This window comes from Mus musculus, chromosome 2 (assembly GCF_000001635.26).
Source record: "Mus musculus strain C57BL/6J chromosome 2, GRCm38.p6 C57BL/6J".
In the NCBI taxonomy this organism is placed as follows: domain Eukaryota; kingdom Metazoa; phylum Chordata; class Mammalia; order Rodentia; family Muridae; genus Mus; species Mus musculus.
In genome coordinates this window covers 60,056,449-60,075,480 of record NC_000068.7, presented here as the reverse complement: position 1 = coordinate 60,075,480, position 19,032 = coordinate 60,056,449, and the positions used below count along the sequence as shown (strand labels likewise).

The 19,032-nt window shown below is 41.1% G+C and overlaps 1 protein-coding gene across 43 annotated transcripts in view; it reads left to right on the top strand.

Moving 5' to 3' along the window:
- Window positions 1–19,032, top strand: part of Baz2b (bromodomain adjacent to zinc finger domain, 2B) — a 310,551-nt gene that overhangs the window by 134,433 nt on the left and 157,086 nt on the right. For 2 of the 43 annotated variants that reach the window (XM_030251837.1, XM_011239672.2), the window contains exon 1: window positions 1,301–4,465. The exons of the other annotated variants lie outside the window; for them this stretch is intronic. The gene's annotated coding sequence lies outside the window, so the exon portion shown is untranslated. Of the gene's footprint in view, window positions 1–1,300; window positions 4,466–19,032 lie in introns of those variants that run through there. 43 annotated transcript variants of the gene reach the window in all.

Here is a 19,032-nt window from a genome sequence, read left to right as displayed (position 1 = left end):
GCATTGTCAGCTCCGTCAAAGCTTGTGCAGGATCCTAAGTCCAGTCTTGTAAAAATGATTTCCATATTAGAAGATATTTAGTGACTTGCTGTTTCTTACTAGTTCAGATCCATATTCTAATTGGATATCCTGATTGGCTCCTGAATACATCAAAACATTCAAGGATAATAACTTAATGTTGTATCCCATATAAATGACATATGCTGCATTACATATGTCTTATACCATTCTTTTTTTTTTTTTTGTATATTCTTTTTTTTTTTTTTTTTTTGGTTTTTCCAGACAGGGTTTCTCTGTATAGCACTAGCTGTCCTGGACCTCACTTTGAAGACCAGGCTGGCCTGGAACTCAGAAATCCGCCTGCCTCTGCCTCCCGAGTGCTGGGATTAAAGGCGTGTGCCACCACACCCGGCGATCTTATACCATTCTTATATCATTATTTTTATATAGAATATTCTTTTTTCTTTTCAAGGTTTAAAAAATTACTCTGATGCAAGCATATCTTCTCCTAAAGCTCTGTGTATATTCAGTCATCTCTCTGAGGGCTTCCCTAATCATCCTAATTGAAAGTGATTCTCTCTCCCTAACAGTTTGGTAATATTTAACTTTTATTAGTTCTATTTTACTGATCATTGACTCTTATATTTTGGATTGATTTTGAATACATCAACCTTTCCCTGTACTTTCTACTGTACTCAGCAAGTGTTTGTTGGTAGTCATAAACATATTGGTAGCTGAATTACTTAGTATCTTTAGTTTCCCCTATATTAAAATTGAATGAGGATTTCAGCGTGTGTATTGAACAGGGTACACAGGAAGGAGGATAGGTTTTAGGTTGATGTCAGTGTAAGTAATGAGGTCACTGTGTGCTACTTTGTAACCTTATGCCCTGGTATAGTCAACTATGAAGTGATGCATTGTGTCTATTTGAAAGGGTTGTACCAATATTTAAATAGAATGTCTTACCTTTCTCGCTTGCTACTTGTGTTAACTGTGGTTTGCTTCTTTATAGATTGCTAAGAGACATGAACTCAACTATAAAAACCTACACATCAAATTTTACGATATTCACAATTCATCATAGCCCTTGCATGTTTGTTTCCATAAATTTCCACCTTCTATCTATATTTGTGCATGCCCCTATATGTGTACATGTGTGTTGGGTACATGAGTAGAAGCCAGAAGGCAACCATGGTATCAACGCTCAGGAACCATTCACCGTGTTTTGTTTTGTTTTTTAAGAATTATTTAGTTTATGTATATGAGTACACTGTAGCTGTCTTCACACATACCAGAAGAAGGCATCAGATCCCATTACAGATGGTTGTGAGCCACCATGTGGTTGCTGGGAATTGAACTCAGGACCTTTGGAAGAGCAGTCAGTGAGTGCTCTTAACCACTGGGCCATCTCTCCAGCCCTCACGATGGTTTTTTTGAGCCAGGCTTGGTCACCAAGACCTGAGGCCCCTAGATTAGATTAGGCTTGCTAGGCAGTGAGTCCCAGGGCTCTGCCACTATCTCCTCAGCACTGGGATTACAAGTGTGGCTACCACACCCACCTTATTATATGGGTTCTGGGGATCAAACTCAGGTCCTCACACTTGAACATCACACCCCTTACAAGCTAGTCTGATGTCCTGAGTCTCCATATGTATCTATAACATACATAAGTTTATCAGAGTCACATGCATCTCAGCCTTCCTGATACTTTAATTTCTAGCAAGGAGGCATGCAATTAGAGCTACTGATGTAATATCCTTTTATTTGGGAAAGGCAATCTTATTTGACCAGAATGCTAACCTCTAGGCCAGAATAAACTTGAGAACAGTTCTGCCTGGACCTTAGAATATGGATAGAGTTGGAGGGGTGATATTGTGTACAGAATTTAGGAGCATGGACATGGGTTAGAAATGGTTATATTTTCCCTCTGTGGTTTATGTAATAGTTGTACTTGAAGATTCAGGTTTTCTTCCCTAGGAATTCTACTTCAATCTCAGGGGTGTAAGAAGGAATAATGTTCCCAAAGCACTTAGCACAGATGAGAGCACATACTAACTTCTTTTGACTCTCATATACATTATCTACAGTTACTCGCCTAAGATATCAAGTGTCTATTTTTGTTTTGTTCTGATATAATTTATATTATTGTTCTATGATTATCCTGTAACTTGATTAAAAGTCTCTGCATAGCATCTATACAAAGCATAATAGGATATTTCCATTAAGAGGTTGTGTGCGTATGTTGAGGGGGCATGCCTCTGGGGGCATATGTTGTGCAGAGGACAGTATGTAAGAGTCAGTTTTCTCCTTTTAACATGTGGGTCCCAAGGATCGAACTCAGATCATCATGCAGGGGGTGTAGCACCTGTAGCTATTGAGCTATTTCACTGGCTTAGAATAATTCTCTCTCTTCTCAAATCCCCCCAACTTTTTTTCTCTAAGAGAATATATACATTTTTATTTGCATCCAATTTTGTGTGCATTGAATGCCATTACGATGGCTATCACTATAGTTACTTGTATTTTTAAATAATTTTACTTAATATTTTACTATATACTTAATGATCTGTTATAAACAAGCTTTAACTAACTTAAGTAGAGCGGCCAGAGAGGTGGTCCAGAGGTTAAGAGTACTGACTACTCTTGGAGAGGACCTGGGTTCAATTCCCAGCATCCACATGGCAGCTCACACCTGTCTGTAACTCCAGTGTCAGGGCATCCAACACCTTCACACAGACATACATGCAGGCAAAACACCAAAGCACATTTAAAAATATGAAGATAAGTAATAAATAATTTGCTGGGCAGTGGTGGCACATCCTAATTAATCCCAGCACTTGGTAAGCAGAGGCAGGCAGATCTCTTGAGTTTGAGGCCAGCCTGGTCCATAGAGCTAGTTCCAGAACAGCTAAGAGTACACAGAGAAATTCTGTCTCCAAACAACAACAACAACAATTAATTTAATTCGTATTTCTATTAAAATTCCCCTTTTCCTTGGTAATTTTATTATGAATGTTATTTCAAATTTGTAGATCTATACAAATAGAAATTAAGTTCATAATTGATACTTAGAATAATATAATCTTACAGTGTCTCTATGATTAGAAATGTCAGTGTCAGGTTATAAATTATAATGTTAGTTAGGCATCTGTCCCCAGATAAAAGGAAAACCTGATCAGATTTGGCAATAACATGTGCATGCTGTCTGTCCGCTGCTCTCGCTCCTCTGAGTTATGTCCCTAGTATACCTCTACTTGGACAGAGACATCCCAGTTTCCCTTGCAGCCAAGCATAAGGAGTAAACAGTGACGGTGTGTACATAGTGTGCCCTGCTTGTGTTTCTGTCGTTTGAGACACAAGGAAATCTGTGTCGCTCTAGCTGGCCTGGAACTCATTATTGGAAGGCCTGGACTCAGCTCACAGCTGTCCTGTTTGTCTTCTGAGAGCTGGGATGGTAGACACGATCTGTCCAGCTGAATAGAAGGCTTCCTCACAGGAAGAGGTGGGGCACTGTGGCTTCCTCCTCTCTTGTTGAAATGTAGCTGTGGTAATTGGACCATGGCTGGAGACCATGTGCTGAGGGGGGAATAAAGGAAGTCTCCAAACGTCCTGATGCACCTGGCTGGCCCCGGCGTTTCACGTCTTCTCTTCTTGTGGCAGACTTAAATTTCTGTGTTGCATAAACTCCTGGTTTTGTGTTACTATGAATGGCTTAAGCTAACCTTGTTAACACTAAGATAGCTTCAGTTTTTAGAAAGAAAACCTCTACCATTGGGAAAAGTCGTAGGGTTTGTTTGTGTGTTTTTTTTTTTTTTTTCCCTTGTTACTTACTTGAATTCTACTGTTATTTTTGGTAGTTTGAGTTTTAGGAGATTAGAAAAACCATATCCAGTCACTGCCTTTTCCAGACAAATCAAGCCATTCCCTCCTGGAGGTTTAGTCCTGTAATCCCAGCTACCCAGGAGTGCTGGCTTGATGGGTCGTTCTGCAGTAGCTTAGCAGGTAGGAGTGATGGGGGAGATGGAGATAGCTCTGACCTACGTTATGAGGTTTCAGAGGGGAACAAGTAGTCTATCAGGAAGTGGGACATGGACTATTTTGTGATATGTTGGCCACTAATCTGGCTTTATTTACTTAGCTCCTGCCAATCTAAGTGAAGTTAAATTATGAGATGATGGAGTACTTTGCTAGAGCCGGGCTGGTGCTGAGAAGCCAGCTGTGGTTGTTGAGATCTACACCACTGTGGATATGCCTGCTGTCATCTTCCCGGTGACAGAGGAGTCAGGAGAGCAAAGCCCCACTTACGCAAGGCTCCAGTCCAAGTGTAAAGGAAGCAAGCCTTGAAAGCAACTGCCTAGAAACACGTTTCCCTAGGAGCAGCAGACCAAGCCAAGCTCAGCAGTAGTCCGAGGGCTTGGGAGGCAGCCTGCATCTTGAGCTGAAGGAACTTGGCAACATTGTCCAGGTGGGACTGATTTTTAAGGCATAGCACATCATTTTCAAAACTGATGTGTTATGATTGATGAGGGGTGGAATTGTGAGGGCTGTCACTTACTCTCTAAAATCACTTAGGAGATGCATGGAATACCAGGCCTGTAAGATACGGCCTTGACGATCAACTGACCTACCTACCTTTCTTTGTTTTCCTTGCTTCCGTCCTTCCTTCCTTCCTTCCTTGCTCCTTCTCCCTCCCTCCCTCCCTCCCTCCCTCCCTTCCTTGCTCCTTCTCCCTTCCTTCCTTCCTTCCTTCCTTCCTTCCTTCCTTCCTTCCTTCCTTCCTTCCTTCCTTCTTTCCTCCCTCCCTCCCTCCCTCCCTCCCTCCCTCCCTCCCTCCCTCCCTCCCTCCCTCCCTCCCTTCCTTGCTCCTTCTTCCTTCCTTCCTTCCTTCCTTCCTCCCTCCCTCCCTCCCTCCCTCCCTCCCTCCCTCCTTCTTCTCTTCTCTTCTCTTCTCTTCTCTTCTCTTCTCTTCTCTTCTCTTCTCTTCTCTTCTCTTCTCTTCTCTTCTCTTTCTTTCTTTCTTTCTTTCTTTCTTTCTTTCTTTCTTTCTTTCTTATTCATTATTTATTTACATTTCAAATATTGTTCCCTACCTGGTTTCCCCTCACAAACCTCCCACCCCTTTCTCCTCCCCTTTGCCTCTAAGAGGGTGCTCCCCCACCCATCCACCCACCCCCACCTCACCTCTCTGTCATCCTCCTTCTCAGGGCATCAAGCCTCCACAGCACCAAGCACCTCCCCTCCCACGGCTGCCTGCTACATCTGTAATAGGAGCCATGGATCGCTCCATGTGTACTCTTTGATTGATAGTTTAGTCCCTGGGAGCTCTGTAGAGTCCAGTTAGTTGGTACTGTTTTTTCTCTGGGGTTGCAATCCCCTTCAGTTCCTTCAGTTCTTCCCCTAACTTTTCCATTGGGGAAAAGTCCAATGGTTGGCTGTGAGTATCTGCATCTGTCTTAGTCAGGTGCTGGCAGAGCCACTCAGAGAACAGCTATACCAGGCTCGTGTCTGCAAGTACTTCTTGGCATCAGCAATAGTGTCAGGGTTTGGTGTCTGGGGATGGGAAGGAACCGACAGTGGGGAGGACTCTGGATGGCCTTTCCTTCAGTCTCTGCTCCATATTTTTGTTCCTGCATTTCCTTTAGACAGGAACAATTCTGGGTTAAAAATTTTGAGATGGGTAGATGGCTCCATCCCTCAACTGGGGACCATGCCTATATATTGGAGATGGTCTCTACAGGTTCTATCTCTCTACTGTTGGGCATTTCATCTAAGGTCCCTCCCTTTGGGTCCTGAGAGTCTCTTACCTCACAGGTCTCTGGTACATTTTATAGCCCCCCCCCCCCCCATCTCTGCACTACTCCCTCTACTGTTACATGTTTCTATTCATTCTCCTGGCCATCTGGATTTTCTTGTCTCTTTCTATACTTGATCCTGCCCCACCTTTTTTCCTTTCCCCTCCCCGTCCTATCCAGGCCTCTGCCTCCTGTAATTATTTGTTCCCCCTTCTAAGTGGGACTGAAGCATCTACACTTTGGTCTTCCTTCTTATTAAGCTTCATATGGTTTGTGGGTATTCAGAGCTTTTGGGCTAATATCCAGTTATTAGTGAGTACATAGCATGTATGTCCTTTTGAGTTTGGGTTACCTCACTCAAGATGATATTTTCTAGTTCCATCTGCCTGAAAAATTCGTGAAGTTCTCATTTTTAAAGTAGTATTCCATTGTGTAAATGTATCACATTTTCTGTATCCATTCTTCTGTTGAGGGTCATCTGGGTTGTTTACAGCTTCTGGCTATTATAAATAAAGCTGCTATGAACATAGTGGAGCACATAGCCTTGTGATATGGTGGAGCATCTTTTGGGTATATACCCAGGAGTGGTGCAGCTGGGTCTTTAGATAGAACAATTCCAATTTTCTGAGGAATCGCCAGACTGATTTCCAGAGTGGTTGTACTAGCTTGCAATCCCACTAGCAATGGAGGACTGTTGCCTGAGTTTTTGATCTTAGCCATTCTGACTTGTGTGAGGTAGAATCTCAGGGTTGTTTTGATTTGCATTTCCCCGATGACTAAGGATGTTGAACATTTCTTTAGGTACTTCTTGGCCATTTGGGATTCCTCAGTTGAGAATTCCTTGTTTAGCTCTGTACCCCATATTGAATTGTGTTATTTGTTTTTCTGCAGTCTAACATCTTGCCTTGCTCATTGTAGGAATTGTGTGTGTGACTTGGACTGCGTAAGTGGTTAGAGCAAGCTGACCATTCATGTGCATACATTGGTTTCTATTGCCTTTTAAGTGGACTGTAATGAACTGTAACTCGGAAGTGTCGGCTGAATAGACCCTTTCTCCCTTGAGTTGTCTTTAGCCAAGAAACTAGGTCAGAAAATAATAGGAAAGTAGCAGTCAGAGCCCTGTTTATAATGAGTGTAATGATTAAGTTTTATAAAGCCATCATGTGATACCAAATTGAAATCTGGTGGTTGTCTAGCTTTTTTGTGAACACATTTGCTCATTTGTTTTGGCGTCATGTTTGGGTAAGATCCTGAAGCCAGAGGAAGATTTCATTCTATCCATAGTTTTGTCTGTCTACATTGCCTTAGGATAAGGACCTACCTAAGTTGGTACAGGGCATTCATTGTAAGTCTTTTCTTTCTTCAAAAGTGGCTTGTGTACAAGTGAAGTTTTATAACATTATTGTAAAGCTCTGGGATGTCTTGTATGCTGATGCTGTCGTCAGTCATTTCCCGGATTAACCCTTTCTAGCCCAGTGAAGGCACAGAGTGTACTTATCCCCTCTCACAGTTCCAGCAGAGGAGGTAATATTATCTGGTACCTACCAATAACCCAGCTAATATTTGTGCAGCAGAGTGGCCTGTGTAGAGAGAGTTTCTAGGCCTTTTGCTTTCTTAGTGTGTTGATAATCTGTCAACATTAAATATATAGAAGAGAGAAAGCTGGGGAAGGGGAGGAAGAAAGGAGGGATGTCTGCACTGCTGAAGAGGTGGAACTCTGAGCTTTGCACACGCTAGGTGAGTAGAGTTAAACATTTGCTAGGGTTTTGATATCTTGCAAGTATACTGCTGCTTTCATTTAAGCTAAAATTAATACAAAGGGTTTTGTTCCTCACCACCCTAATAAAGGAAATATTGCAGTAAAGCTAGTAACCACATTTTTTTTTAGTTTCCTAGTGCTTGTAAACTATATTTATATTATTATCTGGTCTCTTAGCTATACTTTAGCACTATCTTTACAAAAAATGGTTATGTTACATTTAAAAGTATTTGATTTCTTTAAAAAATGTCATTATCTAAGCCCTCGGGGCATCCTTGTCTTTCTGCTGCTAGAGGGTCTTATCCTGACAAGAACTAATGGATGCTGACTGGCTAAGGTGGTAGTCTGTGGCACCGTCTTCAACTAAGAGAATGAAGCTTGAAACAGAAGATTTCTCTGTAGCAGCTGGTGCTGTGTGATGGCATTTTACCCATAGTAGAACTGTGAAAATTAGAGTTGTCTCAGTCGGGCTCTGCTTTACCTATTATGTTTATGTCACATATCCTGAATCTTCCGTGACATTTTAGCACTCTTGGTAGTATCTTTCCCCAGAGGAGATTTAATCTCACTTTCTGTCATTTGCTCATTCATAACAAACAGTTCTTTATCATGTTTCATGGCAGTATTGTAGCATTAGAGTCACGTTCCCCACATCCTATGGAAACTCAGCTGCCACCTTCACTAGACACCGTGTTTGCTTCCTTCACTGAAATCTCAAGCCATAAAGTCACCTCTGAGGGCTGTAATCAATATCTCCCAAAATCTCGGGAGTTTGCACACGTATGCTGATATTTTCAATTCTTCCCACGAATCATGGATGTTCTTAGTGATACCTAAAATCTGGAATCTTTCAAAGTATTTTTCCTTTCTTGAGACAATGTTTTTGCTAAGTAGCCCAGGATGGGTCTAAACTTGTGATCTTCTGTTTTCAGCCTCTGGAATGCTGGGGTGGTAGGCATGTGCCCCCATGCATCATGTGCCCCCATTCCCTGCTCCTTTACAGGTTTTCAATTTACTTTGCCAAAAATTCATTATCTGACTGGGGAGGTGGCTCAGTAGTAAGAACATGACTGCTCTTCTAGAGGATCTTGGTTTTATTCCTACCACCTACATGGCTGATAACAACCATCTGTAACCACATACATGAAATAAAATCATAAAAATAGTAATTACAGAAGTAATTATCTATGGCGCATATAGCTCCAGTAAATGTCTTTCTTTCGTGGTGATGCTTATAAGTTAAAAGTCACTCTTGTATCACGGGTTGCACAGTAGATCTTGTGTTGACAGGCATGAAAGTAACACAGAGCTTATTTTACATTTCACTGGGTAACTAGTATCAACACATAGTAATATTCGTGTGTGGTCCATGCATATATATGCAAATATTCATGCCAGTGTGCCTGCCTATATCAGAGTCCAGAGGTCGACACCAGGTGTCTTTTGCTGTCATTCTGCACTCTTGAGCCAGGGTCTCTTTTTTTTTTTTTTTTTATTTTTATTATTATATGTAAGTACATTGTAGCTGTCTTCAGACACACCAGAAGAGGGAGTCAGATCTTGTTACGGATGGTTGTGAGCCACCATGTGGTTGCTGGGATTTGAACTCTGGACCTTCGGAAGAGCAGTAAGAGCAGTCGGGTGCTCTTACCCACTGAGCCATCTCACCAGCCCTGAGCCAGGGTCTCTTACTGAACCTGGAGAACACATCTTAGCTGGATTGGCTGGCCAGTGGGATGGGCAAGCCCGTATCTTCATCCTGTATGAGTTACAGATGTGAGTTGCTGAGGCTGACCTTTATGTGGGTGCTGGGGACCTAAGCTCAGACCCTTATGCTTTACCCCCTGCATCATTTCCCCTACCCCAGTAGTAATATTTTTAAAGGAATCACTTTCTGTGAAGAGTAGGCCTCGACAGCCTTATTTATCAAACCTTTTAAACAAATCGTTGTCATCCAGGTCTTTCCTTCTCTATTCATAGAGCAAAAGCAAAAAGTAGGACTAGGATGATTCTTAGGGCTCCAGGGCGGTCAGACTGCTAAGTTAATGTTGGCTACAGCTTGCGCGATTACCCTGCAATGAGAGAATTGCCCTGAACTTTTAGGCCATAAAGTTAGGTATTGGACCTCTCTTCTGATGTTATAAAAGTCATAAGGGGACCTTCTAAAGGAAGGCTGTTTTGTGGACAGCTACGTATTGGTTAGTTTTTTGTTGACACAAGCTGAAGTTATCTGGGAAGAGGAAAATTCAGTCAAGAAAGTGCCTCCCTCCAATTGGTCTGTAGACGAGTCTGTGGAAGTATTTTCTTGATTAATGATTGATGTGGGAGGGCCCAGCGCAGTAGGAAGACTGCTCCTGGGCAGTTTGGTCCTGAGCTGCATCTGAAGCTGTTTGAGCCTTGTTCCTTCCTGGCCTCTGTCCCAATCCCTGCTTCCAGGTTTCTGCATGAAGTTCCTACCTTGACTTTTTTTTCACGACGGACTGAGAGCTGTAAGCTAAAATAAACTCTTTCTCCTCAAGCTACTTTGTGCCGTTGGTCTTCAGCACATCAATTGGAAGCAAATGAGGCCAAGTTGCACTTAGTGTTGTGATTGGCACCTACTTCAGTTATCTTAGTTGCTTAGGAAAATTTGCTGCATTTTCCACATCTGTATTTGATGCTTCACTGTTCACTGCTATACTGTAGAGGCAGAGTCTTTCTTAAGTCTCAGAAGCCATCCTCTGTAGCTTCAGACATCTTGTGAAGACGGCCAGACACTGCTGCTGCGCTCAGCCCTCAGGCATTGACGCTGGTTTGGAAGGTTTGTCTGAGGGCGTGTGTCTGGGCTGCCTGCTCTGTGTCAGTAGAGGTCTGTGCAGTCGCTAGAATGCCATCTCAGTTTCCTTGAGGAACTTTGCCTCTGCATTCATAACTTGGCCATTCAACACAGAGGCTTACCTTTCTGCCAGGCTCAGTTTTCAATATGCCTTCCCCACTAAGACTAATCAGTGAAAGATGGGAGAGGTGTTTGATTCTTCCTTTCATTTAAAAAAGTAGGATTAACTGGCCTACTTCCAGTATTGTTGTGTTTCTGAAATTAGGAATGCCTGAGACTGCCAAAGAGCCAGTAGTGAAACCTGTAGGGCTCTTCTCACAGAGTGCGTTGTCTTAGGGTTCATTGCTGTAAAAAGGCATCACGACCATGGCAGCTCTCATTAAGAAAAATATTTCATTGGGGCTGGCTTACAGTTCAAAAGTTTAGTACATTATCATCATGGTGGGAAGCATGGCAGCATGCAGACAGACATGATGCTGAAGAAAGAACTGAGATTTCTACATTCAGACCTGTGGACAGCAGGAAGAGAGTGAAACACTGGGCCTGGCTTGAACAGCTGAGACCTCAAAACCCAGCCCCAGTGACACACTTCCTCCAACAAGGCTACAACTATTCCAACAAGAGAAGGCTGCTCCTTCTAATACTGCTACTCCCTCTGGGTCTATGGGGGCCATTTTCATTCAAACCGCCACAGCTTCTAATATGGAGGCAGTTCATTTCATACTGCCTCAGGCTTCATGGATATGAACACCACTGTTCGAAGATTACTGCAATGAATATAATAACTAATAATGGTGACATTAGAAATGTGAGACTTGATAAAAATCTGATATAAATGTCAAGTAAACACATGCCAATAGAGAACTAACTGGTGCAGCATTCTTTTTAGCTAGGCTGGCTGGCCAGCGAGCTCTGCTGATCCACCTGTTTCTGGCCCACAGTGCAGGGCCTAAAGGCAGCTGTGCCCCTGGGATGTTTACTGGGTACTAGATTTATACTTGGGTCCTAGGCTTGCATAGCAAGATCTACCCATTATGTGGTCTTTTTTTTTTTAAGATTTGTTTGTTTATTTTCTGTATATCAGTACCCTGTAGCTGTACAAATAGTTGTAAGCCTTCATACAGTTGCTGGGAATTGAATTTAGGACCTCTGCTTGCTCTGATCAGCCCTGCTCACGGTGCTGTCTTGCTTGTGCAGAGTGTTATCAGATACAGAATTCTTGGTTCAATGGTAGTATTGGTTTGTTTTAATTATTATTGCTTATTTCCTAGCATTGTTTTGTTTTGTTTGTTTGTTTGTTTGTTTGTTTTCTGAGACAGGATCTCACCTTAAAACTCTGGCTGGCCTGGAACTTGCTATTTAGAACAAGCCAGACTTGAACTAACAGAGATCTGCCTGGCACTGCCTTCCAAGTGCTGGTATTAAAGGTGTGTGTCCCAACACCCAGCTCCGTAACACTCTTCATTGCCTTCTGGTCCCTATGTTTTTGGGTAGAAATTAGCTGTTGATCTTGTTGGGGACTCATCCTTCATAAGTTGCTTCTTTGCTTTTAAAACTGTTGGCTGGAGATACAGCTGTTTCTGCACGCGCCTGAAGTCTTTAAGAAGCAGGGTCTCACCTATCATTGCCTCTCCCATCCAGCAGGTCTCAGCGTGTCTTGGTGGGGACTCACTTTTCTAGATGGAGTTTGTTGATTTTGTTGGATCTGTAGATTTATATATCTCCTCAAATTAGGGAAGATGTCACTATTCTCATTTCAAACAGTGTTTGTGCTCCTTTCTCTCCTCTTTTGTACTTACCCACAATGAGTGTTACCTCAGTTGATGATGTTGCAAATTAATGGGCTCTCTTCACTGTGCTTTATGCTGCTTGTACCTCAGACCAGGTCTTCTTCCTTGGCCTTGGCTGGCTCATTGTTTTTCCTTTCTTGCATCTTTTAAAAATTTGCATAGTGAATTTTCACACTAGTGTTATTCTTAGCTCTACATTTTCTATTTTCTGTTTCTTTATTGATGTTATTTTATTCATTTTTCCCCCCTGTTGATTTCTCTCTGTTGTCTTTGATTTCCTTTAGGTCTTCAAGCATAATTTAGAAATCTAATCTGTTACTAGTAGACCCACCCTAAAGGCAATGCTAATGAGAGTTCTTTAGACTAAATGAAAGGATCCTAGATGGTAAGTTGAAGTAAAAAAATTAATCTCTGTTTAATTTAACTCAGAGGTAACTAGATAGGAAAAACAGGAGCTTGAAGAATAGAATCATGTGTGACTGTCATCTAGAAAGCAAGGATTGTGTTCAGATAACCAGAGATGAGTAATGCTGGCATAAGCTAAGACCTTGCTTTTCTGTTTGAAGCATATTGAAATTGTCAGTAACTCACACTTAGGAACTCTCTGTAGCCCCCAATAAGCTCATTTCAGGACACAGTGTCTTAGTTAGGGTTACTGTTGCTGGGATCACATGACCAAAAACGACTTGCCAAGGAAAGGGTGTGTGTGCTTTATGCTTCCACGTCACTGTTTATCACTGAAGGAGCTCATGACAGGAAGCCAAAGAGGGCAGGCAGGAACTGATGTAGGATGGAAGGATGCTGCTTACTTGTTTGCTCCCCACGATTTGCTTAGCCTGCCTGGCTTCTTAAAGAAACCAGGACACCAGCCTAGAGTGTCCCCTCCAAAACGGGCTGGGATCTCCCACATTAATCACTAATTAAAAATATGACCTATAGGTCTGCCTATAGCATGATCTTATGGAGGCATATTTTGTATTGAGACTCCCTCCTTTCAAAGGACGTAGCTTGTGTCAAATTGATATAAAACTATCCAGCAGAGAGGATAAACAGCTTGCTCAGATGAAGTGATGGTTAGATGGTAGAACTTACACCATAGTTGATGAATGTGCGTGTTTGGCGCTTGAGCCACTTTATTCCTAAAACAATCTAGATGTGTAAGAAATTTTAAATGGCTGCACATACCTGTAATTCCAGCTACTCAGGAGGCTGAGGTAGGAGGAACATGGCCAAGCAACTTACTGAGACTTATCAGTTTCAGAAGGAATGAACAAAGCCACCAAACCCCAAAACTAAACAAATTAAAAGCTTGTAGTTCCTGAAACATGAAGTTGCCTGGTGCCTTATTACTTCAACAGATAATTCCTGAGTGCCCAACCTGCTCATGGGTTATCATCTTACACTGTGAAAATGCAGTCACCCTACAGTCGTCATTTAAAGCTTGTTTTTCATCTATTGCTTCTAAGTAAACAGAGGAACTCAACAACATCTCTTATAACAAAGACATTTGATTTTTTCCCCTGTGATGTTCTCTACCTTTCAATGTTTGTTAACTGAGAATAAATTATGGGGATGAATTATGTGTCAGACAGTTTCCATGTGTTATTTTGTTACACTTACTAATATAAAGTAACAGTTCCAATTTGACACACTTTGGAAGTATTATAGCTAAGGTTTACGTTCATAGTTTTTAGTCAAAGACAATGATGTATCTATTATAATGTGCTCAATGTAAAACTAATTTGTGTTTAAAAGGCCTTAGTATATGTATAAGGAAAACCAAGCATAATGGTCAATAAATATTTTCTATGTGTTTAAATGACAAATAATATAATAGAAGAAAAGGATTATAGATAAACTAATTTGTTATGATTTAACAGTCACCTCCAAAGTTCATCTTATAGATTAATTGCCATTGTGACAGTGTTAAGCTGTGCACTGTAAGAGTTCTATATAATCCTCTCTATAAGAAGGATTATAGGGCACCACCCCCTTGAATTAAGAACTTTTAACATGATAATTTAATTACAATGGGTAGGCATGGAAATTTCCCTCTCTATACATACATATATTCAACATATGATGTCTTCTTCAATGTTATGTTTCAAGAAAAAGCAAGACAGAAGTACTCTCTACTGTCTTCTCCAGCCTCCAGAAGTATGAACTAGATACCATTGGCTCATTCTATTGATTCGAAAAAGCACATGAACACATAGTATGGCTTCCAAGGTAATTGTGAGTCACACAACTAAACCAGCTTACTCTACTATTCTTGGTCTTATTTAGCTTTATTTTTGTGTAACATAGTTATAGTATAGATAGTAATGGGATAGATATGCAGCTGGATGCCCAATGGAAAATTACTTGCTGTCACATATTTCCCAGGTAAGAATTATGAGCCATTCATTACTATCAATACACATTCAGTCATTCCTTCATGCTGTTATTCATTTTACAGATATTTACAGAGTGTTTATCTTGTCTTCTTTGTCCATGTACTGGTGATGTGGTTAGTAGGACAAAGTTCTTTTGGTGTTAAGTTCACCTTGGAGTGTGGAAGAAGAGAAAAACAAATATTCTCAAATATTGATAATTACTTCAAAAATGAGAAAGATGTGGTCCTGCTTACAGGCAATTGGGTTGAACCTAGGGCAGTAGTCACTTAAAAGTTAGGGTGGCCCCCTTGATAAAGTGATCTTGCATTGAGAAGTGAATTCCCAAGAGGGTCCAGCCACAGCAGACCTGAGGAGATAGGGCTACAGCATCATTAAGGCAGGGATATTGTATGCAGGGAGAATAGAAACCAGCAGATGCTATCAGAGGTAGTCACAGGACTGTGTGTATGTGGGGGCAGGGTGGTAAGGTCAATTGTAGAGCATTTTTCTAGCAGGTGTGAAGCCTTAGGTTCAGTCCCTAGGGCCATAGCCTCTAAGTGTGAAGTAAAGTAAAGCCACTGGGAGGTTTCCTGTCCCTAGATTTGTATCCACCTCCTTGGTTAATGTTTAATGCGATTGCTTCATAGGTAATACTTTTTATATTGGATGCTGTAAAGGAATCAACCATGTTTAATTCATTAGTGACATTAAATCATAATGATAAATCCTCAGGCTTTGTATGAATATATATTTCTGTCATTATTTCATGATTTTGTCCCTAAGCTATACACTTGTAGCATACTTAAAAAAGTCCCATTATCTTGGTTCGATAAACATTGTATTCTTTTTAACTTGTCAAATTTAGAAAAGTAGAAAATACACTGTTACCATTCTCTCCAAGTTTATAGTCCAGGGAAAAAGAGACATAAAATGAATAGAACAGAATTACTATATATCTTGAGAAAAATGTACATAATATATCTTATGAACATTAAAAGACGGGTGTAATGGCTATTTCTGGTTGTCAACTTGACTATATCTGGAATGAACTACAATCCAGAATTGAAGGGCTCATCTGTGATCCAGATCTTGAGGCTGGAAGACACGGGTTTCTGACCTGGATCTTGGCATGCAGATCTTGAAGCATAGTGGCTATGAAAAGCTTAGGTCCAAGCAAGGCAGCACAGGCCTTTAATCCCAGGAGACTAAGGCAAGGAGATCTCTGAGTTCAAGGTCAGTTTGGGACAAAACAAGTCCCAGATCTAGTAGTTGTTCCATCCCACACGGGCAGTTGTTTCAGCTAGTCTTCTGAAGAAGTAGATTCTAACAGATGTGCTGGCAAGTAAGTACAAGTGGTGAAGAAGAGCGAATCTTCCTTCTTCTAGTGCCCTTATGTAGGTCTCCAGCAGAAGGCGTGGCCCAGAATAAGGGTGTGTACCACCATGGGTGTGGCTGCCTGCTTATAGCTCTGCCCTGGAAAGGTGGGAAGTCAGTTATGGCAGAGAGCTCTGGTTTCTATCCAGAGACCCTGCCTCACTTAGTAAGATGAAAGAACGATCAAGGATGATCACAATATCAACCCTGGGGCGCCACATGTATGTGTGTCTGCCTTTTGTCAACCATGGGGTGCCACATGTATGTGTGTCTGCTTTTTGAACCATGGGTGCTGATACTGGAAACTGTCTTTTGAAAGCACTTATGATTTCTAATTATAATAAGTTTCCACAGATATATATTAATACATGCATGCAAGTGTGTGCGCGCGTGCACACACACACACACACACACACACACACACACACACACACAGAAGTGGAATTGGTTTTCATAATAAAGGTTGAAAAGCATTGTCACGCTATTACAGGCAGTTCCTGACCCAGGATGGTTCCATCATAGTTTTTGAACATTTTGCAAAAGTAGCATTCATTCAGTAGAAACTACTTTCAATTTTGAACTATTATCATGCTGGGCAGTGGCAGCAAGCCACTTATCCTGTAGACTCGGGACTGATAAGCTGGGCTTGCTATATAATATTCTATAGCTTGCATGTATTAAGTATATATATTTAAATTAACATTGGGTTTGCAACTTCACAGATGCTGAGTGTCTGCATTACCCTGTTCCTGTCTGTTTCCTTTTGCCTTTCATTCTCCACACTTTTAAGTTGTTGGACTTTTGGTGGTGGGGCTGGGGTACTGGGCGTCTGAGCTTCTGCTTGTCACACACAAGGTACTACGAATAATGTAAGCAAAACTGTAAAAGAATTGCTGTTTGACAGGAGGCTCTTTAGCAAATTTTGCCAATTAGTTCTTTGAAAACAGGATTATGGTTATAAAACGGGACCAAGGAGATAGCCTGGTGCAATTGTACAAAAAAATAGGGTTTGAATTTTATGGGATTCCCACATGGCGGTGTGTGCTTGTAATCCCAGCCCTGGGATTCAGTTCCATACTGCTGCACTTCATGCTTCAGAACTATCAAGCCATCGTGGCACCTGCATCAGTGCTCAGCTATGACAGGGATTAAACATTTGCATCTGATTGCTGTACACAGTACTACACATGAGGTATGCTTATGGTAGATATTCCATTGTTTATTACTGAATTGGAAATTTAAGCACTACTATCCCATTCAAAAATATGAACTTTTCAAACTATTTTATGAATCCCTGAGAGATGGCTCAGTGGTTCAGAGCATGCACATAATGCCCCTGCAGAAAACTGAATCCAGGGTGCTCAACACCCATGGTAGGGTCTTACAGCCTCTGTGACCACCTCCGTGGGGACCTGGTGACTCTGGCCCTGTGGGCACACACACATGCGTACCCTCCATTAACCACCCAGAGATACACATAATTGACAATAAAAGTAAATCTTAGGAAAAGATTCCTATCATGGATTGTGAGCTTCGTTAGGACAAAACTGCCGTCCCCAGTCTGTCTGTTGCTGGTACTGGGATCTAAGTCCCCAGTCTTGTCTGCTCACCTGACTGACTTTTAAAATGTGTCTTTGTAGGCATCGGTTATGTGTTCAGCAAATGTTTATACAGCATAATTTCACAATACTGTGACTCAATTATTTTCTGCTTTCTGAAGAGCCATTTAGAGATAAGATATTAATAATTTTAGACTTGGGGACCAATAGTATATTACCATAAACAATAAGTCACTTACATCTTTTCATACATCATACATTGAAAACTATCCAAAGAATTATAAACAGTTACAGTAACTCTAGATGCAAGGGCTTGTATGAAAGTTTTATGTGAAGAGAAAGTTGGAGTTGTTAGCTAAAGTTATCCATGTATTTTGTAGCTAGTACTGTTTTCTTAGATGTTTTTGTCTTAACTACTGTATTGTGATCATTTTTACACATGCAACATTGATTTGGTAAAATGACATTTACTAGCTGTGTTGGTTACTTTGGCATTGGTGTGACCTAAATGCTCAACAGAAACACAAGGGCGGAAAGGCTTGTGTTTTCAGTCCGGTAGGAAGGGTATGGCAGTGCTGGTGTCAGTGGGAGCCCATGATGGACTCTTTGTGTGAATGCAGGCATGGAGGTGAGAGAGCTAGAGCAGGACCCGGCACCTGTAACCACCGTCTTCATCCTTGTGGCCTCTCCACCTGGTGTGTACTGCCTTGTAAAGACTTCAGAGTCCTCCTCATGCTTCCAGCAGCCACTGAGCCAAGCACTCAACGCAGGAGCTCGTGGGGGATCTTTAAATACAAACCTTAACACTAGTCATTTTATTTCTCAAATAAAATAAAGGTGTATTTCAATCAGAAAGAAATGATTTGGTAGGTCCAAGACTTTGGGTAGAAGGACATATTTTCCCCCCAGAGAATACGAATTTATCATGTTTGAGTGGGTATAGTACTTGCTAATTTAATTATGTCTTGGGTTGAGTATAATGTTAATGGCAAATAAATACTGAGGAATTAAAAAGCTCTGGAATATGATTTTAATTATTTATCATCATACTGTTTAAATGAAATAAAGTAAGTTGCTTTAAGTTAACCCCTATTTGTATGTTTCTTAAAATCAATTACATTTCTATCAAAATTAAAATCACAAATTGAAAATGTGTGTTTGGAATAAAAATCATTACAGAACATTATTTAAATTCGAACTCCATTTGTAATAAAAATTATTCATTTCACTTGTATGTCCAGAAGTAAATATCATATCATGGGAACAAATATGAATGCTTTTTAAAACAGTTTTATTATATGTGTATAGGCATTCTGCTTTGTATATACATCAGAATACCATGTGCATGTCTGGTACCTGCTGGGGTCAGAGGATGGTGTTGGAGCCCCTGGAACTGGACTTAGGGCTGGTTTCAAGTCACTATGTGGGTACTGGGATGTGGCACTGAGTCAGCTCTTCAGCCCCCAAGTTTTTACTTGAAATTATGAGGACTCTTCATGCAAAATAGCAATGTAGTGTGTCAGTACAATGTTAATTTACCTGTGGCCTCCCTTGTTACATGAAGCACT